This window comes from Dasypus novemcinctus, chromosome 2 (genome assembly GCF_030445035.2).
Source record: "Dasypus novemcinctus isolate mDasNov1 chromosome 2, mDasNov1.1.hap2, whole genome shotgun sequence".
In the NCBI taxonomy this organism is placed as follows: Eukaryota; Metazoa; Chordata; class Mammalia; order Cingulata; family Dasypodidae; genus Dasypus; species Dasypus novemcinctus.
Genome location: NC_080674.1, coordinates 168,157,733 through 168,170,073, shown reverse-complemented (window position 1 = coordinate 168,170,073; position 12,341 = coordinate 168,157,733).

The window sequence follows — 12,341 nt, the reverse complement described above, 5'->3', positions numbered from 1 at the left end:
AATTTTTAAATATCTTTTGTTCCCAGAGTAACAGAGAAGGATGTGGATGCGAGGGCAGAAAAACAACTGCAATAATGACCTCCTAGTTCTCTAATTATGGAACCAATAATCTCCTTTGTATTCTGGTATTTTGTAGCATGTTTATGGTTTTGTCTTACTTCATTTTAAAAGCCTAACAAAAGCTGACTCCAATTGCTGCAAACACACAAGGCCCTGCCATAGGCTCCAAGCAAGGAAGCAAACAGAACGCCTGGGAACTCAGTTTCTCAGATTAAGTGTAACAATGGTGTAGAGTCCATATGTCTCAGGGAAAAAAGGACATTGTAATAGTCTCCAGAGTGCCCTGTCAAATCAGGATCATGCAGGACCAGTGCAATTTTTCATTTTTCACCCTCAGTGGAATGTGGAATGGACTCTGTCTCTCCCTTATGCTTAAAGATGGATGGCCAATGGTGTAACCCTGATGCTTTTAATTAATTAGGTCTCTGCCACCAAAGCTTAAGTGGAGTCATTCAATTTAGACTTTGCTCAGTGGGGCATAGAAAATCAGTATTTATTACTATTTTTCATTAATTTTTATTTTCCAAGTGACTCAGCCAGTCAATGAGAATAAGACTTTGAGCTTTTACAAACCGATTTTCCAAAGATAACAGAAAGCATCAGATTTGTTGTCAGGAGTAAGCAATTTTCTAACGTGGGCCTAGGTATGTCCAAAGCAAGCAAAGAAACAGCAAGAAGGTGAAATATACATGATGGGGGAAGAACGAGTTTCAGATCATCTGTGAATTCTAAATGCTTATTTATAGAATCATTCATCAAAATGGTATTCTCTTTCATTCTGGAAAAATAGTTTGGCAAGGAGTGAATTTTTTAAAAAGGGCAATCTGTTTATATCCATCTTTACCTTTAGTTAATGACCTACCTGCTAGTTAGCAGCTGCTGTGGCAGAGAAAAAGGTCCCTGGTCTTTACCAGTAGCACCTCATGACTAGTTACTATGAAAGTCTGAGAAGAATCAGTGACCTGCCTGGAGACCATAGGGGTAAATGGAACCAAAGGGAAGAGAGCGTGCTTTCTTTGGTTACCTAGAAAGACTGCAAGTCTCTCCCTTGGAAGAAATCTGGGGGAGAAGAGCAGTCTAGTACAGGGTTATCATAAAACTGGACAGAGCCAATTTGGAAAAAGCAAGGTTTTAAAGAAAACATTTCTTTGGAAAAGAATATAAAAAATGATTTTGACAACCAAATGCCAATTTACTCATTTCTAGGGAAACTCTACAAGTCAAAAGATAAATTGAAAGAAAAAAGAAAGGAATGGTAGAGGAAGCTGTAGACTAAAAGAGACTTGAAAGGTACAGCAATTTTTTTTAAGGGACAAGCCTAAATTATAGTGTCTAGGGATGATACACTCAGTTGATAAAAGTTAAAGAATGCAAGCAAGTGATTACTGTGAAAGAGGGTAATCGTTACTTTGGGAAAAGAGGAGAGAGGCAGATTGGATGGAGCACATGAAGAGCCTTCTGGAGTGACTGGCAAAGCTTTATCTCTTGACCTCCAAGGTGATATGAGCATGTTCCCTTAACTCATTAAAGCTCGACAGCTGTTTTTATGACTTTGTTTCTGTGTTTAATTTAACAATAAAAGATTTGCAGAAAGAGCAATCTGGTCTTCCTCTTTCTCTTTGGCTTTGTTTTTATGGGTACCTGGGCCGTAGGAGGACTTCTAAGACTCCATAAGAGATTTAACAAACCATTCCAACACTGCCAAGGTATTTTGGAACAACTTTATCATGGGCTGTGTCCATTTTATTCTAGAGATTCAGCTCTCTCCTTGACACCTTTACGCCTCTTTGGATTACAAAGCAACGTTTCTAAGAGGCTCTTCAGGATTATAAACTCAACCCAGGAGCACTATAAGGTCTTATTTCCTAGTGGTGACAAATAGGACTGGAAGTTTGAGATGCTGAAGTCACTCTCTTTAATAGTCATCGCTCTGGTGGACCAGAGTGGTGACAGTGTGGCTGTTGGGAATGGGAGGGTGACTTCAGCATTGCAGCCCATTGTTAAGAAGAAAAGGTGATCTCATCAAAGCCACCTTTTAGGACTCCTCCTCTCAGTCATTACCAAGTGACAAAGTTCCAAACAGTTAATAAAAAGCCTTCTAGAACATATAATGGAGTGGGGGAGGTATTTTTAAAAGTATCCCAAAGGACTGAGGAGACAGGACGACTTTGACTATATCAATTTTCCAGATCCCTGTCCAGCCCCCTTCCACTGCCTGAGAAGGCCTTGGCTGCATATATGTATCTACCTGATCCAATAAAATAAGAGCCCCAGCACCTTCCTCAGATGAGCCCATCTCATTCCCAGGCAGTTTGCAGCCAGTGTCTGAATGCAGGAAAACTGGTGCCTTGGAGAGAGAAGTGAAGACCTCAGCTTCAATCCCACCAGGTCTACCCAAATGTTTTTATAGCTCCCCACCCCCAAATCATGTCTGACTGTTATTTTTAGTAGTGATGATAATGAATTATTTTTGAAGTTCATGGCTCAAGAGCCCATGGAATTGGCTTATTTTAAATTGACCAATAAATTGCTCAAGTCAAAGCAAACTGTGAAGGGGTACAGGGATTTGGCAGCATGGGAGAAGAAGGAGCTATTGAGAAAAGTCACTAAGCACAAACTCCTTTATAAGTCTTCGAAGCACTTTTAAAGTCAATCGGATATGTAACTAAAAGCTAACGGAACTGTACATGCATATCCCTCACCTAGACAGCATGCACTCTGTGTATAAAAAACCCAAGACACAAGGTTTTATGGAAGCTGGAACCCATAATGGGTCTGCCTGTCAGGAAGCTGATGAAACAAGACTTCTGATGACCTAAACCAGTGGCACGCTGGAGCACCAATAATCATTTTGCTCCACCCAAGACCCTGTAAGAAAATTTGGACTCCATTTCTTCAGAGGGTAAGGTCTATAGATCCTGTGATTATAATCCTTGCCATAAAAGTCATCTTGTCCAATACCCTCAGTTTGTTGATGGGGAAACTCAGTTCCAAAAAGGGTAAGTGCTTGCCTGTGGTCTCCAAAGTAGACAGTATTTTCATCCTCTCCCTTCTTCCTTGATGGCAAAGCCCTGAATTTGTTTTGGGTACTCACTTGGCACACAACCATGTGCTCAGAAAAGGGGTCCATTCTGTATAATACAATGAAACCTCATGTGAAATACAAATATGGGTGTTATTGCATATATAAGACTGTTTTTACAAAATATAAACACAAATAAACTAGAGAGATGGAAACAGAATAGAAGCTATGTATGGCAGGGAAAGCATAGAGAGATTGAGAAGTGACCAGTTTTTGTTTTGTTTTGTTTTTTCTTTGTCTGTTTTTTTGGTTATTACTATTATTATTATTGGAATAATGAACATCCTCTAATAATGACTGAAATGATAAATGCACTGTTTTGTGATTTTTACCAAATACCATTGGTTGTGTACTTTGGATAGATTCACGCTTTATTAATATGTATCAACAAAATTAATTTGTTAAAAGAAGAAGAAGAAGAGAAAAGGGGTCCATTGCCACTGCCAGAGTGAATGAATCCTGACTAGCCAAAGCCAATCATAGCGGTCTCTACCCAAGGCAGTGACTGGTTTAGGCATGTGCATGTGATCAACCTGGCCAATGGGATCTGACAGTGATTCTCCTGTGGGAGAATTTTTTTTTTTTTTAATTTTTTTATTTTTTATTGACTTTGTAATAATATTACATTAAAAATATATATGTGAGGTCCCATTCAACCCCACCCCCCCACCCCCCCTCTCCCCCCCCCCAACAACACTCGTTCCCATCATCATGACACATCCATTGGATTTGGTAAGTACATCTTTGGGCACCTCTGCACCTCATATACATTGGTTCACATCATGGCCCATACTCTCCTCTATTCCATCATGTAGGCCCTGTGAGGATTTACAATGTCCGGTGATTACCTCTGAAGCACCATCCAGGGCAGCTCCATGTCCCGAAGACGCCTCCACCTCTCATCTCTTCCTGCCTTTCCCCATACCCTTTGTCCATTATGTCCACTTTTCCCAATCCAATGCCACCTCTTCTATGTGGACACTGGATTGGTTGTGTCCATTGCACCTTTATGTCAAGAGGAGGCTCAGATTCCTGTGGGAGAATTTTTGAGAAATATTTTCCTCAAACACAAGAAAATAAGAAAAAGAAACACAAAGGAAGAAACATCATTCTTCTTATTTGTGGGATACTCTCATGTAACATTTAACATTTGAAATTCCCTACAGTCACTGGTACAATCATAACAGGAAAGCCAAGCATAAAGATGGCAGACCTGAATCATCAATGGCATGAAGCTGATACTCTGGACTCCTAGGTGTGTGAGATAAAAAATACCCTTACTGTTTAAGCCACATTTTGTCGTGCTTTCAGTTTCTTGCGGTCTAAAGCATCCTAGCTGAAACAGTCACATAGAGAAGCGTGGCAGAGTTAGGACTAGAATCCAGGTGGTATGATTTCAAGGCAGTGAAAGCCTCTATTTAAGGGACTGGCAAAGTCTACAAGCAGCGGTATCTGTTAGAGATAGGCTAGGTTATGCTACAGTAATGAACAACCATCATGTCTCAGGGGCTAAAAACAGCAAAGGTCTATTTCTTAGTTGTATTGCATGTCCTTCTGGGTTTACCGAAGTTCTGCTCCAGGGACCCAGGCAATGAAGCAACTCCTTTCTGAAATATTGCTGGTCCTGTGACAAGGAGAAAAAGAGAACATGGCAAACCACAAACTGGCTCTTAAAACTTGTGTTAGGAAGTGACACATATCACTTTCACTTAGAAATTAATCAGAGCCCAGCCTGATATTGATGATGAAGAGAAAAATAAAAACAAGTTCATGGTATAAACACCATTTATAGGTCTGTATTTAGTGCTTCTAAGAAAGAGCTAACCACCCTAGAGCTAACTAAAATGGTGAGTGAATTGTTTCAGAAACATTCTTAAAGTTTATGGTATTTTATGAAACAGGACAACTGCCATATCCTTTTACAATTAGCTCTTCTTTAAACTATCTTTGCAGCACAGAATGACTATAAATCGATATTTTAAAATTTTCCAAACAGTAAAAGATTAAAAAAGTAAACCACCTTGCTCTCCAGATCCTACCCAAAATAAGTAAATCACTAATAATTTGGTATATATCCTCTAGTCCTTTTCTATTCACATGTCTGTATAATGAGTGCATTTATACATTTATTTGTGGCTTATTACAAAAAAAAATCATTCTATGTGATTATACACGTATTTTCGCACCTGGGTTTGATCACTGTGGACATTTTGTGTTTATCAATATATAGAGATTTACTTCTTTCTTTTTAGTGATTACATACTATTCCACCCTGTATATGTAGCACATTTATATATGATTTCTCTCAAGATGGACATTTAGGTCATTCTAATTTTCACCACTACAAATAATTCTGTACTACCATCCTTTTATATATAGATATAGATCTTTGCTCACTCCTGGGGGTATTTCTATAGGATAAATTCCAAGAGGAATTGCTAGAGAAAACGGTGTGCATATTCAAAGTTTTGATAGATATTGCCAAATGGTCCTCCAGAAAGATTATACAGGTTGTACTATAGGACTGGTGGACCCATTGAATCCAGCTAACTCTATTTGACAAGATCCTTTAAGACAAAAACTTGTGTGGAGATCCTTATATAAAGTCAGTAAAAGATACAAAAGGTGTATGTGTAACTGTCCCTGCCTTCAATGAGCTTAAATCTAGTGAGGGAGAGAAAAAAGACATATGAAAGTACTAAGAATACATAAATCCCTCAGATAATATAACAAACTCTAGCAGCTACATACCAAAGACGATGGTAAGGAAGCAAGAATATTGAGGGTATGCTAGGTGAAGTGAAAAGTGTCAAGGGTAGGGAGAGGAAAATCTTCCAGAAAAGAAGCAACTTCATTAATTATATTCAAAGAAGAGGGAGCTAAACCTTGGAAGGGTGGCTATGACCTATAAGGTTGATGGCAGCACTGGGAGAGGGAGAAATGGCTTTTATAGACTGGTGAGCTCACAGGGTTGGCATACTCAGCTAATAACATTAGGGCAGAGTCTCTACTTTGGGTCAAAGTCTTGTATAACCATCTGTCTTGAGTCATTTACCTTCAGCCTTGTCTTAGCAACAGGGGACTAGTTTGAATGGCCAATCTAAAGATGTGAAACTAGAAGAGTTCTACTTTCTTTATCTGGGTCTCTAAACTATAAACAACCAATGTAGCACAGCCATCCTATCCCCTGGAAAAAAAATAATAAATCAATCTAAAAAATATATCCAAATCCCTAAAAGGTCTGGATCCTTACGCTCCTCCCAAAAACATTTAGCTTTGATAGGATCTTAAAACACATCCACTGATATAAGCATCACTGGTCTCTCTATAAGCCTGAATTTCCATGGAAAAGGCCAAAACCAACTTCCACTTTAGGAATTAGGAAACAAATGCATGGTACAAATGTGCCATGCCCCCCCTCCAAGTCTAAGACATCACTAATTGATCACAGAACTCTTTTCTACTCGGCTAGGCCTAGAATCAACCCCAGAATTTTTTACAACACAGCCTTCCAAGCAACTATCACCAACCAATTATAACGGGCATTGGTACAGAAGCCCATTTTTCATCCCTGGTCTATAGCAACAGCTAGAGTCATGTTCTTGCCCAGTGTACTTTCCCATAGGATATTTCTTCAGCTATTACCTCACCAACCATAAGACTTTCTAAGAAGAAACTGAGTCCACAAATATAGGGACTACATGAAGGCCCAAAACAGGAAGTAGAAAAAGACTAATCCACCTCTTTCAGTGCTCCCCATTGTTTCTACCACACACACATATAGCATTCTCTCCTCCAGGCCCCAGTGTTCTCATAAAAAGTTTTCCCAAGAACATGGTAGACCTTCACCAGTTTCCCCCCACCTAGAGGTATTTGCTTCCATTCACCCCTTCAGCCTAGTGTCTACTAGGTGCTAGGTCATGGTCGAAGCACTGGTCCACAGCACTGAACAATGCAGACAAAAATCCTTGCCTGCTTGGAGCTCATATTCAAGGGAAAGCGCACAGGCAACAAACAAAGTAAACAAAATGCATAGTGTGTCAAATGATGCTAAATGCTAAGAAGAAGAAAAAAGAATCAGGAAAGAGAATAGGGAATATTGGTAGGTGGGCGGTGAATTGAAATTTTGAATAGGGAAGATTTGACTGGGAGCACAAAAGGTGAGTGAAGAGCTGAAGAAGGTGAAGGAGCACACCAGGCAGATATGGTGGGGAAGAGTCTTTCCAGAGACAGACCTTAAGGCAGGAATATCCCAGGAACAGTGAGAAGGTCTATCCAAGTGGACGAGTTGGGAAAGATAGAAGGGGAGGTCAGAGAATGAAAGAAGGGGTAGATGTGGTGGTAGGCATGGGGGTGTGTTAAAGGGTATTGTAGTAGGAGCAAAGGAAAGGAAGGGACACTGACATATATGGTCTCTGCCTTCATGGAATTTTTTATTATGGAAGATAAATAATAAGTACATTAATAGATGTAATCTATTCTAAATTTAACAAATGGGCCAAGTTTATAAATGGGAGGTACAAAGAGATATGGGAGAAATAACAGGAGAAGCTGATGGTATCTGGTGATCAGGGAAGGCCTCCTGGAAGAGGGAATATTTAAGCTGAGCCCTGACAGATAAAGGGAAGTTTTCTCAATAAAGCAAAGGATAAGAATCCAACAATCACAGGAATCAGCATGTGTTCATGGAAGGTGGAGGGGCTGAGAAAAGAGCTGTGTCATTGGAACACAAAGGGGTAGAGGGCTGAGATATTAGCCTGGAGAAGCAAAAAGGAGCCAGAAGTCTCAGGACCTTTAAAGTCTTAAGGGTCTTGGACTACATCCAAAATAGGAGGCTATTGAAAAATTTTAAGCAGAAAAGTGATCGCTTTTACATTTTTTGTGAAAATATCTCTCTGACTGTCATGTAGAGAATAGATTACAAAGGACACAAGAAAGGGTCACTGTGCATGCCAACCTCACAGATTCTTGAGGAAAAGTTGGCCTGGCTTCTTTTCTAATTAGCTGTCTTGAAATCACACTTTCAATTTCTGAGCTCCCTTCCTGATCAATAGGGCTGCTTCTTCCCCATACATTCTTGTAAAATAAAGCCTTGCCCACTTCTTACCTGTCCTGGGATAAGAAAGTACCCAAAGATGATTTCCAAAAACAGGGCAGGACAAATATATATGAGAATACTACTAGGGAGGAAGGCAAAGAAAAATCTGATTTCTTTTATTTGCTTCAAGCTTTTTTTCATACGAAACCCCAGCTGATCAAAACCATCTCAAACTGGGATAAAACCACATGGTTTCCAGAATCACACATTGTTTTACAAGGTTTAATGACTGAGACTGACTTTCTCTCTTGTACCAGACTTTTCCCATTTGCTCTTCATGATGGTAACATGGAGGTTAATTAATTCATTTGCTACCCATGTAGACAGCATGTAAAGTGTCACAGGTGATCTGGAACACAGAGCGCAGCAAAGGTGACATTCCTTTCCTCTGCCTGAAATCACCTTGGGTCCTCCGTCTTTTCTTGATCAGAATTGTTTACAAATCTCCAGGCATCTGGGATTTGGCCTTGTTTTGTTGTGTTCTTTGTACTCGAAAGTTCTTGATGTATCCCATATTCTACAATAGGCCTCAAAAATATTTCTGGTTAAAAATTTATACAACTCATGACAACCTCTTTCTAGAATATAACCCTTAACTAATTCACGTTCACTTACCCTGCAGTTTTCTATTTATAATATTTTACAATTCTTGTGTATTTGTATTATAAATTATTAAATGACATCTAGGTTTTTATTTTAATGAGAGAATTTTTGATGAATTTGACAGTGTAATTACTTCAGATCCTTCTCTGAATTGCTAGGAAAATATCTAATTTTATTTACCTCGATGAATAATTAAAGTGTGCAAGTGGTGGGCTCCCTTGCTGTGCCTTCTAGCTTCTTCTGTTTGCTTCTCACTAATTAAAATACTGATGCTTATATGTGTAGTGGCTTAAAAGAAATAAATTATCAATTTAAGGAGGAGTAGGATAAGACTTTAAAAAACTAAAAGGAAGAAGAGAGGAAGGAGGGAGATGATAAAGACATAGCTGTGTTTTATTTCATTTCTTTCTTGCAAGGGCAGGAAGAGAGAAGAGCGATCTCTGTATTTACACAGAATAACAGGAACTTGTTATCTGAAGGTTCCCTATTCAAATAGCAGAAATTGTGAATGATAATGTCAACTGATGCTATGAAAAGCACAACTACTCCATAGAACCCTAGGATAATCCATTATCCTATGAGCTATCTGTTGGGTTTATAGATTGCACCTTTATGTGATTTCTACTTGACTATCACAATACCCCAGTAAGGAATGCGTAAGGACAACCTTATATGTTCTTACCTGAGGTTGAGAAAATTTGAGGTTGCACGTGATGAATGGCCCATTCCAACATCACTCAGAAGTCTGAGCATCCAGATTTCCTGACTCCCAATCTACTGGGATGAGTGATTCAAGGAACAATTGTTTTCTCATCACCTGATCCTAAATGATTCAAAAGAACAACCATGTCCTTTGACATTCAGTATATCTTAATAAAATAACGCTTATAATTATAGGAATTTTAAATGCTAAAATACCTGAGTCACCAATGAAATTGTACTGAGCCATAGATGAGTAATAGACCTAGAGTTGAAGTCCAGCCAGGATGTTGATAGGCAAATCCCTGCTCTGCTCTAGCCCTCAGTTTCCTTATCCAAAGATGGAGACAATATTAGTATGCATCTCATAATGTTATAAACATTCAGTGAGATAATGCAGAGGGAGTACTCAGTAAGGCCTAACTATTACTATTGTTCAGTGGTGCACAGGTAAGTATGGTACCAAGGGGCACCAACCATGTCTTAGTCATCTTTCTACCCCCAGCCCCTGACACGATGCCTGACATATTGCCAAGGCTCAGTTCAGGTTCATTCACTGTATGGGTTGGATGAATGAATAGATATTCCATAACAAGACTGAAAGCCCCCAACTGCATCATAAACTCCTTGGGGAAAGAGTACTACTTTATTCTTTTCTACCACACAGTACATTGCTTGCACACAAATGATGGTAGAAAAAAAAAAAAAAGCCTGCTGATTTTTACTGGAATTGAATGCTCAGTATCATCTACACAGAGAGTGGAAGGGTTTGGCAGCAGCTTTTCCCAGGAGTATTGCCCGAGGCAGGGGCTGTAAAAATCCTAGAAGTGCTGAGGCCACCTTAGGAAAGAACACTGCATTGTTTGGAGCCAGAACCCCTGTTGAGCGAGGTCTTTTCCAATCAAAGGCCCAGTCACTGGCGTGTGTTCCACAAGCCCCCGGGGCCCAGCTCTCATTGTGTGGCGGGACAGCTGGGGGCGGGGGACGCCCACCTCCCAGACTGTATCGATTAGCTGCTCCATCTGCCACTCTGGAAACCAGCAGCCCAGTCCCCATTGGACGAAAATGTCACCCATGGTAACAGATCCTCGCAGCTGGCGTCTGACCACAGGACCCTCTGGGAGGGAATAATCAGATCCTGAAAAGCAGTCAGCCCACACCAAGCTAAATGAAAAATGAAAAATACATAAATGTCTATTTTAATCACCTCCCTCCCTTCTTAACCCCCGACTCTGTGAGCGCCAGGCATTATTCACAACTTGCACTGTCACAGCAGGGGACTGGTGGCCTGCATGGATGCTCGAGGGTCCAGAATATAATCTGTGGAAATTGTAACTCAAAACCTCCCCCAGATGGTTCTGAAGCTGAACGTATGAAACATCGCTCCAGCCTCTCTCTCCTCTCAATTTTGTTCTCTCAGTCCAGGACTCTTCCTTATCCTCTCCTGAATGATTCCTACTCCTACTTCAGGCTTCTTTTCCTCTGGGGATTCTGACCTGAACATTCCCCCCCAAAATATGCAGGAGGGCCTTGCTACTTTTTCCCTCCCACCCCGTGCTCCCTCTGCTAGCCTGGAAACATCAGAAGAGCAGGAATTTTGTGTGCCAAGCTATTATAGTACCATCACCGAGCACAGTGCCTGGCACACAGTGGATGCTTAATAACTATGTACTATGTGACTAAATGAACATTGCCTCACCAAGTGCAAAGCTATTCTTACACAACTTCTGGACATTACCAGACTCTGATAACATGAGTTTCTTTGTCAATTTCCATTACTGAATAGAAGGAAGGGAGGGAGAGAGGAAAGAAAAGGGAGGAAGGAAGGAAAAAAGAAAAGGAAGGAAGGAGGAAGGAAGGAAAATGAAGGGAGGGAGGGAGGGAGGGAGGGAGGAAAATGAAGGAAGGGAGGAAAGAAAGAAAGGAAGAAAAAGAAAAGAAAGAAAGAAAGAAAGAAAAGAAAGGAAGAAAAAGAAAAGAAAGAAAAGAAAGAAAGAAAGAAAGAAAGAAAGAAAGAAAGAAAGAAAGAAAGAAAGAAAGAAAGAAAGAAAGAAAGAAAGAAAGAAAGAAAGAAAAAAAATATTTTAAAAATTGTCAGTAGGAATTGGATTAGCTCATAAAACTGAAGGAAAAGATTAGAGTGGACTAACTGGTATTCTATTAAGAACTATTGGGACTCTAGCAATGGAAGAAATTATATCACTTATGTGGAGACAGTGGCCACAGGAGTTGCTGAGGGCAGAGAGAGGGAAGAAGAGTGTGATGTGGGGGCATTTTCCGGATTTGGAGTTGTCCTGAATGATATTGCAGGCACAGATTCAAAACATTACATATCCCGCCATAACCCACTAAATGGACTGGGGGAGAGTGTAAACTACAATGTAAACTATAATTCATGATGTGTAGCAGTGCTCCAAATGTATTCACCAAATGTAATGAATGTGCCACACTGATGAAAAAGGTTGTTGATGTGGGAGGAGTGGGGGGGAGGGGTGTGGAGTATATGGGAACGTCTTATATTTTTTAATGTAACATTTTTTGTGATCTATGTATCTTTTTTCAAAAAGACATTTAAATAAAAATTAAAAATAAAGTTTTAAAAAAGAGAAAAAAAAAACTAAAGGAAAAGCTTTGGGGACATGTGCAATTCCAGAGAGGTCTGGGACAAGGAACACTCTAAGTCTCTCTCTTCTTTTCTCCAACCCTCTACTCACCACGATCCCCACTCCTCCTCTTCTCCTTCTCCTCCTTCTCCGTTGCCTCTCCCTCTCTCTCTCTCCCCTCCCTCTACCCCTCTTT